Here is a 15,025-nt window from a genome sequence, read left to right as displayed (position 1 = left end):
TCCCCTGCCTCGGACCAGGTGGCCTTACAATTAGATGTGAAATTCTAGATTTCTTCACTTGTATAATTATTCAAATGAAAGTTTTAAGGAAATAGCACCTTACATATTTTTTTTAAATAAACAACAGAAAATTCAAGATTTAACAATGCAAAAATATTGTTTGGAGAAAATGAAAATGGTAAGGGGTGGATTGCAAAGTAAACAGTTTTGGCTATAGCCGATGTCATGAGGAAAAAGTTATCATTGGCTAGGTTTGGGGGGGGGGGGTCATGTAGAGAGTGGTGGTAGGTCCAGAGCAGAGTGAGAAGGTTTCCAGGGCGCAATGTTGGAAGTAACTTTTCTTACACTGAAAACAAATAAAACAACAATGATAAATATTGTTTTCCCATTCTGAGGGCTGTCTTTTTGTTTTGTTTATGGTTTCCTTTGCAGTGTAAAAGCTTTCAAGTTTCATTAGGTTCCATTTGTTTATTTTTGTTTTTATTTTCATTACTCTAGAAGGTGGATCAGAAAAGATCTTGCTGTGATTTATGTCAAAGAGTGTTCTGCCTATGTTTTCCTCTAAGAGTTTTATAGTATCTGGCCTTAAATTTAGGTCTTTAATCCATTTTGAGTTTATTTGTGTGTATGGTGTTAGGGAGTGTTCTAATTTCATTCTTTTACATGTAGCTGTCCAGTTTTCCCAGCACCACTTATTGAAGAGAATGCCTTTCTCTGTTGTATACTCTTGCCTCCTATTTTATAGATTAGGTGACCATAGGTGTGTGGGTTTATCTCTGGAATTTCTATCCTGTTCCATTGAGCTATATTTCTGTTTTTGTGCCAGTGCCATACTGTTTTGATTACTGTAGCTTTGTAGTATAGTCTGAAGTCAGGGAGCCTGATTCCTCCAGCTCTGTTTTTCTTTCTCAGGATTGCTTTGGCTATTCATGGTCTTTTATGTCTTCATAAAAAATGTAAACATTTTTATTCTAATTCTGTGAAAAATGTCATTGGTATTTGATAGGGATTGCATTGAATCTGTAGATTGCTTTGGGTAGTATAGTCATTTTGACAATATTCCAGCCAAGAACATAGTATATCTCTCCATCTGTTTGTGTCATCTTTGATTTTTTTCAACAGTACCTTATAGTTTTCTGAGTACCAGTCTTAAGCAACCAACAAGGGATGAATCTCCAAAATATACAAACAGCTCATACAGCTCAATATCAAAAACATGAAAAAAACAATCAAAAAATGGGCAGAAGATCTAAATAGACATTTCTCCAAAGAATACATACAGATGGCTAAAAAGTACATGGAATGATGCCCAACATCACTAATTATTAGAGAAATGTAAATCAAAACTACAATGAGTATAACCTCACACTGGTCAGAAAACTACACAATGAGTATAACCTCACACTACAATGAGTATAACCTCACACTGGTCAGAAAACTATAACCTCACACTGGCCATCATCAAAAAATCTACAAACAATAAATGCTGGAGAGGGTGTGTAGAAAAAGGAACCCTCCTACAGTGTTGGTGGTACAGTACCAACTGTACCAGCACCAACTGGTACAGCCACGATGGAGAACAGTATGGAGGTTCCTTGAAAAGCTAAAAATAGAGCTACCATATGATCCAGCAATCCCACTCCTAGGCATATATCTGGAGAAAACCATAATTTGAACATATACATGCACCCCAATATTCATTGCAGCACTATTTACAATAGCCAGAACATGGAAGCAACCTAAATGTCCATCAACAGAAGAATGGATAAAGAAGATGTGGTACATATATACAATGGAATATTACTCAGCCATAAAAAAGAGTGAAAAATGCCATTTGCAGCAACACATATGTGCCTAGCGATTGTCATACTGAGTGAAGTAAGTCAGAGAGAGAAAGACAAATATCATATGATATCATTAATATGTGGAATCTGGAAAAAAAAAGGGTACAAATGAACTTATCTACAAAACAGAAATAGAGTTACAGATGTAGGAAACAAACTTATGGTTACTAGGAGGTAAGGGGGTGGGGAGGGATAAATTGGAAGATTGGGATTGACATATACACACTACTATGTATAAAATAGATAATTAATAAGGACCTACTGTATAGCACAGGGAATTCTACTCAATACTCTGTAATGGCCTATAAGGAAAAAGAATCTAAAAAAGAGTGGACATATGTATATGTATAACTGATTCACTTTGCTGTACACCTGAAAGTCACACAACATTGTAAATCAACTATACTCCAATAAAAATTAAAAATAACAACAGCAAAAAACAACAATGACAAAAATCCTCATGGGGAGAGTTAAATATATGGCCAACAGAAGAGGCTTCTCTCTGAAAAATCACTTGGTCCTCTATCAAGAGCAGTAGTGATACAGCTGGGGAGCCCAGCCCAGAAAAGAGAACTGAGAAGCTTGGACTTCAAGGCCAAATGTGAAGTCCTGATCTCCATCTCTATCTTCCTCTCTCTTTGGACTTTGCCTTCACACCTATTTATTATTTGTTAAGTATTTATATGTAATCTTCGTATCTAGAACCAGTTGTATCTATATTGTCTTGAGGACATAGTGTTTAGAACCCATGCTTCTTCTTTATAGCAGATCAACTGAGAGATTTAGAAAAAGAGAATGAATTGCAAGAAGAAAATGTTTTAGTTAACAATCTCAGGAATCTCAAGCAAAGGATATGACTGACATGAACAAAGAGGGATAGTCTTTTACAGTAATGCCTTTGACCAAAATACAGAATGAAGGAAGAGAAGTAGACACTTCCTGTTGCACAGCTCAAGATAATATAAGCTTTTTGAGGAGAGCTACATCACATTCTTTTGGTACTATCTTCACTGCCTCATATCAAACAAGTTTTTAATAAAATGTGTTAGTTTTCAATATTTGCTTATCTTTGAATTTCTATTGCTAGAAATAGAAGAATGAAGAGATAGAGTTGTCTCTCTTTCTCATTATACAGCCCAGAGTTTACTTTGATACAAATTTGTGCAGGCAGTAAATATATCTAGGGAAATGATGGTAACCCAGTATCTATTGGTCCTCTGATCCATCCCTCTTGTCCTTTTCTGGAGTGAAGAACAGGGACAGCTGCTTTTAGCACAAACTTGGCAGTTCCCCCAGAAGAGGTTCAATTAGCAAAGGTGATTTTCTCTGCTGGGCTGCTGCTCCCCCAAGAGCAATGGCAACATTTCAGCTGATTTAGGTTATGACTGATGGGGACTGTCAGGTTCTGTCAGTTCATTGTATCAATAAGACTGAGCTCTCCTTTGGGGTATCCAAGACAGTGGGTGTAACATGGATCTTCCATCCTTTTCTATGAAGAAGAAACACCATATCCAAATTCCAGATTTCCTTGTTTCATTTTTTCATGGTCCTCAGAGATCTGGGAATCCAAATGTAAGTTTATTCTGCACACTGAAAGTAGAAAGCCAACACAATGAATATAAGCTGATTCTTTCCTTAAAAATTGGTGTATCTTTTTAACAAGACAGTGAAAATAAAAAACCTTACTAACAGAAAAATAAACCTATGTGTAGGCTCTAATCTAGATAGAAATCAAAGTTTAAGTTTATATCATCTACATATTTTTAAATAGGAAAAGTGACTGATCAGGAGCCTATAAACTTCTGAAACATCCTGAAGGTGTCAAACTATAACTTGCCAAAGACACAGTAGTTAGTTTTGCTACTGGAGCTTCACCTGTTTTGCTTCCATAATGTAGCCAACTGTGTCAGCTTCCCTGCAGCCTGATGTCCTTTTACTGCAAACACCTGCATCTCCTTGCCCTAGGGCTTTCTTTGACCACAGGAGAATTCTCATATCACGGACAGGGTAGGTTGGATGTGCTGGGTAATGATAATGGACAGCAGTTGGAGGATGAATAACCCCACTTTCTCAGCCCTCAGGTGGGATAGCCCTGAGGAGTGCTCTGTGTAGTTTTCTAACTGTCCCCAAGAGGATTGAGTCCCAGTTGCCCACAATGGTAATCTGTTCACGAACACCCTTTGTGGGCACCAGTCTCTTTCCTGTCTCCTTTCTGCCTTCCCTACTAGTGCTTCCAGTGGTTACCTCCCAAATAAACTACTTGTGCTCAAATCCTTATTTAAAGTTTATTGCTGGGAGAGCCAACCAGTGAAAAATAAGAATATTTTTATGTTGTTACTGTTTACTGATTGTAAAAATAACACCCACTGAAGGTAATTTGGAAAATATGAGGTACAAAGAAAAAGACAAAAACTGTCAGAACATAACTATAGTAGATATTATTAAAATTATTAAAATTTTGATGTATTTCAGTCCATATAAATAAAGTATTTGAGTTGTGTTAACTATCTAAGTTTGTATCCTGACACCACCACCAAGATGCATAATTTAGTAATAGACATTTCACTTTTAGTAGTCTCAATTTTCTTATTGGGAAAATGTGTACACACACACACACACATACACACACACATCAGGATTGTTACAAAGATTATATGCAGTAAAACATGTCAAAGTGTCTGGTGCTAAGCCAGTGCCCAATATCGCCATTATTGTTGTTCTCCATTTCAGGGATTTTCAGTGAAATAGATGGTCTACCTCTGCTTCTCCCAGCCTACTTGATAAGTGCTCCTCAGATCCAAACTTTTTAATAGTTAGAAATATATAAATCAATGTTTTCCAAAGTGTGATTGAAAAAAAATCCCTGAGCACCAGAATTACCTAGGGAGCTTGTTGGAAAGGGAAATTCCTAGAGTCTACCAAGTCAATCTTTGCAAAAAGGTCCAGGAATATGCATTTCAATAAAGCACCTCATGTGTTTCTTGTTCCTGTTAAAGCACAAGAAGCAATTATTTAGGTGAAGCTAGTGAAAATGACCTGGGAGGCCTGAGACAGTGCTATGGGCTTTCCCCTTTGTAGGAGACAAACACACTGGTGAACAGACCTGGATTGAGACTTTGCCTACTCTGAAAGATCATAGCTGTTAAGAGTCTGGGCTTTGAAGCCAGAAAGACTTGAACTCAAATCCGGGCTTTGCCCCTTACTTACTGTTGCATCTTGAGCTGGTGACTTGGTCGCTGTGAACCTCAGTTTCTTCCTATGTAAAATATGGGTAATGATGGTAACCACCTCAGAGGGCTTGGGGATGATTAAAGGAAATAATAATGCAAGTAAAGTACAAAACATAGCACCTGGCACAGAGCAAGTGCTCAGTGAATGGTTGCCTTCTTGACAACTATTATCCACTCCTGGGAAAGCATGGGAAGTATACGACTAATAAAACGTTTCCTGTAAACTTCCAACTGCTAAGCTGTGGAAGTATTGGTTCCTCAATGGAACAATATAACTAGAAGATAAATCTTTGACTTAAAATTGGGGTGCCATAAAATTTACTATCAAGCTGGGCCATTTTTGTCCAGAACAAATGCTAAAACTAATCGAATGCCTAGATAGCAGCTGAAAACTGGGATCCGCTCGGGTAAATCAGGAGACTGCACGGTCACCCTGCTTATAATCCAATATTCATACTACAAAGAGCCTGTCTTTGGAATGGAAAATCCCAGTACTGCACAGAGTCTGTAATTTTCTGCTGGTATCTAAAAACATTATGATCCCTATATCTCCCCAATTGTAGAATAAATCAGGGCTAACACTATGCTTTCCAATCTTGGATTAAATAAATTATTTCATTGTTTAGCAGGCTGTATATGCCAGAAGGAGTTACCTTTTAGGTTTGACTCCTATGCATATGTAACAGATAAAATTACAAAAATCATTTGTCAGCAGTTCATAATTTAATTTCTGTGACTGTAGAGTGAAGTATGATGCAATGGAGAACCATCATAAAAATTTAGGATAGCTAGATTATTTGGGTTGTCATCCTGGTGCCATCACAGCTGGCTGTGTGGTCACAGGGAAATTGCTAAACTCTGCTGTGTCACACAATTCCATCAGCTGCAAACTGAGAAAAGCGCCACCTGCCTTAAGTCCATCAGAGGTTGGTAATAAGATCAAATGAGATGTCAGAATAAGTGCTTTGAAAACGTATGACAAAAGAACACTTATTTTTCGTAAAGGATGGAGCCTCACTTCCTCAGCAGAAAACACCCATATCTCCTTTTAAGCCACCAAATTGAATCGAAAAAAGCAATGTATAATTATAATAGAGCTCAAAAGATCTGGTCTCATGGGCCTCATCTTCTTTTCCCTCCCATTGTTGTGGCAGATGATTAATCATCAGGTTCTTGACTTCCCTCTTTGCTGCCTGGCCACCCTAGGGTCATAGCTACTTTTCAAATCCATCTTTGGGCTTTATAGCTATGCAGGGCAAAAAGCCTTCCCTAATGTTAGGGCATGCCAAAGCTGAACCCGGAACCCCCATTAGCCTAATTGACAGCATGACTTTCCCCTGGGGAGAAGAGTGATAATCTAGCTATTTATCTTGTCTGTAGGTTTATCACCACTGTGCTCAGGCAGAGATGTTTAAATATAAAAATGAGGTAAGGCACATTCTTGCCAGACTATGTGCCATTAAAGCCAGGTTGGGGGGTCAGAGCATGAAAGGGGAGCATCTGGGATTGTGGTCCTTTCTGTTGTTGCTTAATGTCTCAAGTGGCCTTGGAGTAAGGGGGCTGCACACGAGGGCACTAAAGGACATCTCTTTGTAATTGGGAGCAGGCTGGAGCTGTGTGGCCAATGCTACCCATGGAGCTGCTGCCTGCAAGCAGCTGGACTGCTGCTTTACTGCGAGGCAGGAGAGGCCCATTAGAAACATTGAGGGGTGGTTGAATTCTGCCCCGAGATGTGTACAAATGTGTGCCTCCTATTGAAACCCATGCAACAGCTTCCAAAATTAATTAAAAGCTAATTTTCTAATGAGGTGGCAACACTGGCAACAACATGCTATCAGTATGAGAGCTGCAGCCAGCAGCCAGTGAGGGAACAGGCAACCTCCCTCTTACAGGATGGAACATCCTACATGTACCCATTAATTAGCCTCCAGCAGTATTGCTTTAATACTAGACACCAGTATAGACTGTCATAAAATCATAAATTGCTTTGGCATTGCCAAGATATTGTTGATATTTATTTTACAGTAGGACTCCTTCCAGCAGTAAGGTCACAAGCAATGAAATCCATTCCTGGAAATATTAAATCCAGGGGTCAGTGCCATAAACACTCTATTATGTCACATGACGTGGGCATTTTAATCCTTTGGGCAATTGTTAATTGTAAACCAGACTTGAAATTAGCTTTAACAAATAGAAAGTGTCTTAAATTAACTGTACTTATGTTGGTTTTGCCTCACATTTTGATTTCAGAGACATAGCCAAGCAGGATGACTTGTGGTCATTATCCTAATGATATGGGTCTCTTGGCCATAGTCAGAATGTGCCAGACACCTGTGGCCATTCCTTGGCATTCTTCACAAGGAGTGTATAATGATGTCATGCAAATAGATGCTGAGAACAACCAAAGAAAGTTTCTATAGAAACTCCAGGATACTGGATATTTAAGGTGTAAATGTTGGTTAAATTCTATCAATAAATAATTTGAAGACATACTTAGGGTCTCTCTAATCTAATAAATTGAATAAAATTTATTATATATTCATTCAATGCTAAGCAGCAGGTACAAAAATCTACTTCAGATATATTGCTTCTACAGGAAGCTTCTTGCTGCCAACTCAATAGGAGAGTAATTTTTTATTATTTGTTCATCCTCTTGGAAAATAGTATAGAGACAAGTCTTTTCAGTTAACTAGTCTTTATGTACACACTTCTTTTCCTTATTGCTGGACTCATTTTTTCTCTCTCATAGTCTGTCTTTTAGCTTCAGTCTCATTCTCTCATTAATTTCTTATTTTCTTTGTCTCTTATATTTCCATTGTTTCCCTTTCTCTTACATTCTTAGCAGATAGTATGTCCTTAGTAATGATTTTTTAATTTCAGAATGAAATCATCATCAGGCAAGTCAAATATTATATACTTTATTGATTCTTTCAATAAATATTCATTAAGCAAAAACTATGTGCCAGGTGCTGTTCTGGACCAGTGCTGAGGAACCACAATAGCTGACATCCCCACCTAATTCTCACCCATTAAAAAGCAAACAATCAATGAAATAAATCATAATCATATTTAGCACAGGGAAATACTGTAACTTAGAGATATTAAATACCTTGATTAATATTATATACCAAAGCCTTGTATTTTTCTATTATACACACTGCCTTAGTTGAATCAATAATACAAAATAGCTGTGGTGGGAAATGAAGGTGGTAAGCAAATCTTATGAAGACAGTCTTGAAAATATTCAGAGTAAAGACATGTATAAACCTGTGGTGTGAGACCCTAAAATAAATATTGTTATAATTAAATTATCTAAAAAGGACAAGTTACATCTGATACCACAGAAATACAAAGGACCATATGAGACTAATATGAACAGTTAAATACCAATAAAACAGACAACCTAGGAAAAATGACTGATTCCTAGATATGTACAATCTCCTAAGACTGAAGCAGGAAGAAATAGAAAATATGAACAGACCGATTACCAGTAATGAAATTGAATCAATAATTTTTAAAACTCCCAACAAACAAAAGTCCAGGACCAGACAGTTTCACAGGTGAATTCTACCAAATATTTAGAGAAGAGTTAAAATCTATCCTTCTCAAACTGTACCAAAAAATTGCAGAGGAAGGAACACTTCCTAATTCATTCTACAAGACCAGTATCACCCTGATACCCAAACCAGACAAAGATATTACAAAAAAAGAAAAATTATAGGCCAACATCACTGATGAACATAGATGCAAAAATCCTCAAGAAAACATTAGCAGACCGAATTCAACAATACATTAAAAGGATCATACACCATAAACAAATGGAATTTATCCCAGGGATGCAAAGGTGGTTCAATGTCTGCAAATCAATCAATGTGATACACCACATTAAAAAAGTGAAGAATAAAAATTATATGAGTATCTCAATAGAATTGGAAAAAGCTTTTGACAAAATTTAACATCTATTTGTGATAAAAACTCTCAACTAAATGAGTATAGAGGGAGCATACCTCAACATAATAAAGGCCATATATGACAGACCCACAGCTAACATCATACTCAATGACAAAAAGCTGAAAGAATTTCCTCTAAGATCAGGAACAAGACAATGATGCCTACTCTTGCCACTTTTATTTAATATACTATTGGAAGTCCTAGCGACAACAAGCAGACAAAGAAAAGAAATAAAAGTGTCAACTACAAATTGGCACTTGCCATCTACCATCTAAGGATCAAATCACAAGCTGCTGTGACCGCTGGCCTTCAACACACCCTGAAAGGAGTCCAGGGTGGAGATCAGGAATGAGGCACTCTGTGCTCTGAAAAAAACTAGCAGAACAGGCCTTCAGATACTTAGATATTTTTAGGAGAAGATTTTATGAGCCCAATTCTTGTATATTCTCATATCTAGAAAAGAACTAAAAACTCTCATGGTGACATCTGCTCCTTGTGACTAGCAGTAATCTTCACAAGACTAGCAGAAACCTTCTGCAAAAAATATGTGCCTGATTGCATGTACTCACCCTTCACCAAAATCACATATATACTGACCTTCCCGGCTCCCTCTTTGGAACAGTTTCTCAGAGCTATCTGGAATGCTGTCTCCTGGGCTATAGTCCTCATTTTGCCCCAAATAAAATTTAACTCACAACTATTATCTTGTGCATTTTTTTCAGTCAAAAAAAGAAATCCAAATTGGAAAGGAAGAAGTAAAACTGTCGTTGTTTGCAGGTGACATGATACTTTATATAGAAAATCCTAATGAAGCTGTCAAAAAACAGAACTCATCAATGAATTCAGAAAATGTTGCAGGATACAAAATTTATATACATAAATCTGTTGCATTTCTATACACTGGCAACAAAAAGAAAGAGAAATTAAGAAAATAATTCTATTTACAACTGCATCAAAAAGTACACAGGAATAAATCTAAATGAGGAGGAGGAGACCTGTATTTGGAAAACTATTAAGACACTGATGAAAGGTGTTGAAGATGACACAAACAAATAGAACAATATACCCTGCTCATGAATTGGAAGAATTAATATTGTTTAAATGACCATATTCCCCAAGGCAATTTACAGATTCAATGTAATCTCTATCAAAATACCAAGGGCATTTGCCACAGAACCTGAACAAATAATTCTAAAATTTGTATGGAAATACAAAAAACCCTCAACAGCCAAAACAATCTTTAGTAAGAAGGATAAAGCTGGATGTATCATGCTCCCTGATTTCAAACTATACTTCAAAGCTACAGTAATCAAAACATTACGGCACTAGCACAAAAATAGACACATAGATCAATGGAACAGAATACAGAGCCCAGAAGAAAATCTAAAATTTCATAGTCAATTAACCTACAACAAACTAGGCAAAAATATACAGTGGGGAGAAGACAGTCCCTTCAATAAATGGTGCTGGGAAAACTGGACAGCTACATGCAAAAGAATCAAACTGGATTACTTTTTCACACCATATACAAACATAAAATCAAAGTGGATGAAAAACTCAAATGTAAGTCCTGAAACCTTAAAACTCCTAGAAGAAAACACAGGCAGTATACTCTTTGACATTTCTTCAGCAATATTATTTTTGTATCTGTCTCCTCAGGCAAGAGAAATAAAAGCAAAAATAAACAAATGAGACTACAACAAACTAAAAATATTCTGAAAAGCAAAGGAAACTACTGACAAAACCAAAAGGCCATCTACTGAATGGGGAAAGATATACGTAAATGATTTATCTGATAAAGGGTTAATATCCAGTTATACAAAGAATGTGTACAAATCAACATCAAACAAACAACCTGATTAAAAAATGGGCAGAGGGCCTTGAATAGACATTTCCCCTGAAGACATACAGATGACAACAGGCACAGAAAAAGATGCTCAACATCGCAAATCAAAACCACCATAAGATATCACCTCACACCTATCAGAAGGGCTATTATCAAAAAGATAAATAGCAAGTGTTGGTGAGGATGTGAAGAAAAGGGGACACTGGTGCACTCTTGGTGGGTATAAAAACTGGTGCAGCCACTATGGAAAACAGTATGGAGGTTCCTCAGAAAATTAAAAATAGACCTACGATATGATTCAGCAATTCTACTCCTGGGCATTGATCTGAAGAAAACAAAAACATTAATTTGAAAAGATACATGCACCCCTATGTTTATAGCAGCACTATTTACAATAGCCAAGATATGGAAGCAACCAAAGTGCCAACTGATAGATAAATGGATAAAGAAGATGTGGCATATGGATAAAGAAGATGTGGTGCATATATATATATATATATATATATATATATATATATATGTATATATATGTATATATATGTACATATATATATATTATGCACACATACATACACATACACAGATATACAGACAGACACAATGGAATATTTCTCAGGCATAAAAAAATAATGAAATCTTGCTATTTGTGACAACATACATGGACCTAGAGGATGTTATGCTAAGTAAAGTAAGTCAGACAGAGAAAGACAAATACTGAATAATTTCACTTATATGTGGGATCTAAAAAATAAAACAAATGAACAAACCCCTGGATACAGAGAACAGGTGGTTGCCAGGTGGGGAGGGGCTGAAGGAGATGAGAGAAATAAGTGAGGGAGATTAAGAGGTACAAACTTCCAGTTACAAAATAAATAAGTCAGGGGTAGGAAATATACAGTATGGGAAATATAGCCAATAATAAAGTAATATCTTTGTATGGTAACAGATGGTAACTAGACTTAACATGGTTATCATTTGTAATGTATAGAAATATTGAATCACTATGTTATGTACCAGGAACTAACATAGTGTTGTAGGCCAATTATATTTCAAAATCAAACAAACTCTTATAAAAAAAGATCAGATTTGGGGTAACTGGAGGTGGGGTGGGGGAAGGGGGAATTGGAATAAGATGGTCAAAAGGTACAAACTTCTAGTTATAAGATAAATAAGTACTAGAGGTGTAATGTACAACATGATTAATATAATTAACACTGCTGTATGTTGTTAAAAGAGAAAACTCTGGGTTCTCATCAGTAGAAAAAATTTTTTTTCTTTTTCTTTAATTTTGTATCTATCTGGGATGATAGGTGTTCACTAAATTTATTGTGATAATTATTTCATGATGTATGTAAGTTAAATCATTATGCTGTACACCTTAAACTTATACAGTGCTGTATGTCAATTAGAAGGAAAAACGTGAAAAAAGAAGAAAATTAAATTATTTATATTAAAATTTTAATTGCCTCAATACAACTGTGATGATACTAATGAAGGTAAGAATGAGAAAGTCTTTAATAATGGTGGTTCTAATCAGAATTTTTTCTATAAGGGTCCATAGATGAAAGCCATTGGTTTATAAATTCCCTGAACTTATAAGAAATTTGAATCTGTAGGTGCATTATTCAGGGGAGGGGTGCCCCGAGCTTTCATCAGATTCCCAAATCTTGTTCAGTCAAATGGTCTAGAACCATCAACTTTAGAAGTTACATATACCCCTAAAGGGAGCTTTCTAATGGATTTCAATGTAAAAAAGGTGTATTAAAGAAGAACAAATACCAAAAATGTAGCAGAGATTTTAAAGAATTCCATCAGGAAGTCTTAGCCCCTAAATGAATTGAAGTGAGAGAAAATGATAAGGACAAATACAAAAAAAGTTTCACTTACTTATATTCCAAATAAGAGCAGGGAAGGTCCAGGTTGCCTATTGCTCAGGTCTAATTGTACAGTACTGACAGATGACAAGTAGAGAACAGATCTGGTAAGGGCTGATGATTTTTCTGCCTTGGTTGTCAAAGGAGAGTGATCCTCAGATAGGAAAGCCAGGACAAATGCTGGTAAGAGGAAATCGAAGCCTGAAATCCATAAGAAGACTGGAAGAATTTCTGCCTCAACTACATTTGTCTCTTAGCTTTCAAACATCACTTATTTAGAACATTAAGGAAACAGTATCATTTCATCAATCTAATTGGATGTCCTAGGGAATCATGAAGATTTGAAATTTTGGGAGGCTGGAGTGGGCAAACTTAGCTCTCCTCTTTCAAAGCAGTTCAGAGAACCTGACTCTAGTCAAGAGTCTAGAATGGGTTGTTTAAAAATACATTTTGTGAGCATTTAAAATGAAGCCAACATTGTATAATAAGAACCTATTTCAGGTTCATTTTCTTTTAAGTTAATGTTTCTCAAAAAATTATGGAAATGCAGTAACCATACTTCATACCATAATGTGTTTAATAAGTTCCCTATCTGGGAACATTTGGTTTTTCCTAGAGCAAAGTACAGCATGACCTTACAGATGTTGAATACGACAACTGGCAAACTCAGTAGAAGTGTTATTGTTTATACAAATATATGTCTTACTGAGAGCAAAGAGATTTAGAAGCTAAATAAGCTTGGGTTAAAGACTGGCTCTTAACTCAGACATTTTTATTATGAAAACTTAGATCCATTACTTCCAGTTAATGACCTCGAAAAAGTCACTTTACTTTCCTAAGCTTCAGTTTCAATGTAAAATGGGGATAACAATATGGTTTCCCTCCTGAGGTTCCGTAAGGATCAAAGAAAACGATGCACATAAAGTGCTTACCAGTAGGCCTACACTGGCACAGTGCTCAGTAAATGGTAGTTTTTGTTGCTATTATTATTACTAGCTAATAAATGTCATAGTTTTGGGGCTTCCCTGGTGTTGCAGTGGTTGAGAGTCCGCCTGCCGATGCAGGGGACATGGGTTTGTGCCCCGGTCCGGGAGGATCCCACGTGCCGCGGAGCGGCTGGGCCCCGCTGAGCCTGCGCTTCCGGAGCCTGTGCTCCGCACGGGAGAGGCCACAATAGTGAGAGGCCCGCGTACAGCAAAAAAAAAAAAAAAAAAAAAAAGTCATAGTTTTGGTAGTTGTAAGTCCAAGCAATGCTTAAGGAAAAGGGGCCAATATAATGACATGACAAATTTTAAAACTGTTAAAGAAATTATCATATGAGGAATATTAATAATAAGGGTAATAAGCCCTAATCTTTGTACATGTTAATATAATGCCCCATTAAATTGTTATTAATAATCATTACTGTTAATTTTATTTCAGAGTGAGCTCTGCCAAGGTACTCAGAGAACTGTGAAGTCATACATAATAAATGTCTAAAACATTATAAAAACATGAAATAGCAGTATTGATGCACATATAAATGATTCACTGAAAGTAAATGAAGAAAAGATAACCACTGTAATTTGCATATTTGTAAATGTGTTTCTATATTTTAATGTCCAGTTATTCAGAACTATGAAAAAGTTATCTACTGCTCAGTGAATCTGTGCCAAACCCACCGCTCATTGAGATGCTTTGTCAAGCACAGTAATTTCAACAGGACAGGAATTAGTTTGCTCACTTCTTAATTCACAGTGTGCTACGTAATTCAGGAAGTTGCTAACTAAATGGCCTTTTCCTGGATACCATTATCATGTCATTGTAATATCAGCCCATTTATTGAGTTTCAGCTGTCTAAGGCCAATGTAGGAAAGGATGAATTAGACATGTGGCCAGCCTGCAGGGGGATGATAGGATACATGAATAATGCTAATGCTTGATGGGCTGTGGAAAGCACCTTATTAAAGGTACAGCTGAGGTGCTCTGGGGAGGAAAGGACAAGGCTATTTCAGTTGAGTCGTGAAGGACCAGTACTACAGATCTGATAGTGGGTTGATGGTGAAAGTAGGAAGAAAAATCTAGAAAGTAGGGACAGTGTGACTGAAGAGCAGAGAAGAAAAACGTAGGTGAGCATTGGGGAATGAATGAATTTAGTTCAATTTAATTAGATTGGAACAAGGGACTCATGTAGATTAAAGACAGAGGTGTGCTGAGAGGACCACAGATTGACCTCTGAGGAACACTGACATTTTAAGACTAGAGAGAGAAAAGGGAGGCTGCAGAGGAGGCTGCAAAGAA

Source organism: Stenella coeruleoalba, assembly GCF_951394435.1.
Source record: "Stenella coeruleoalba genome assembly, chromosome: 17".
Classification (NCBI taxonomy): Eukaryota; Metazoa; Chordata; class Mammalia; order Artiodactyla; family Delphinidae; genus Stenella; species Stenella coeruleoalba.
The sequence above is the reverse complement of the archived record's forward strand: the minus strand, read 5'-3'. Positions refer to the sequence as shown.